Source organism: Sinocyclocheilus anshuiensis, unplaced genomic scaffold (assembly GCF_001515605.1).
Source record: "Sinocyclocheilus anshuiensis isolate Anshui unplaced genomic scaffold, SAMN03320099.WGS_v1.1 scaffold841, whole genome shotgun sequence".
Lineage (NCBI taxonomy): Eukaryota > Metazoa > Chordata > Actinopteri > Cypriniformes > Cyprinidae > Sinocyclocheilus > Sinocyclocheilus anshuiensis.
In genome coordinates, this window is record NW_015557108.1 from 191,692 (window position 1) to 192,230 (window position 539).

Genomic DNA, 539 nt, shown 5'->3' on the forward strand with positions numbered 1-539 from the left:
ATCTGACCCGAAACCAGACAGACAGACAGAGAGAGAGACGGGTGAGTGTGGGTGACATATCTGACCCGACATCAGACAGAGAGAGAGAGAGATGGGTGAGAGCAGGCGACACATCTGACCCGATATCAGACAGAGAGAGAGAGACGGGTGAGAGTGGGTGACACATCTGAACCGACATCAGACAGACAGACAGAGAGAGACTGGTGAGAGCGGACGACACATCTGATCCGACATCAGACAAAGAGAGACGGGTGAAAGCGGGCGACACATCAGACCCGACATCAGACAGACAGAAAGAGACAGGTGAGAGCCATCTGACCCAACATCAGACAGAAAGACAGAGACGGCGACACATCTGACCCGAAATCAGACAGACAGACAGACAGAGAGAGAGACGGGTGAGTGTGGGTGACATATCTAACCTGACATCAGACAGACAGAGAGAGACGGGTAAGAGCGGGCGACACATCTGACCCGACATCAGACAGACAGAGAGAGAGGTGAGAGAGGGCGACACACCTGACCCGACATCAGACAGA

At 53.6% G+C, this 539-nt stretch overlaps 1 protein-coding gene across 1 annotated transcript in view; it reads right to left on the minus strand.

The window, feature by feature from the left end:
* Positions 1-539, minus strand: part of LOC107677667 (ephrin type-B receptor 4-like) — a gene marked incomplete at its 3' end in the record, with an annotated part of 22,571 nt that overhangs the window by 2,254 nt on the left and 19,778 nt on the right. The window lies entirely within an intron of this gene.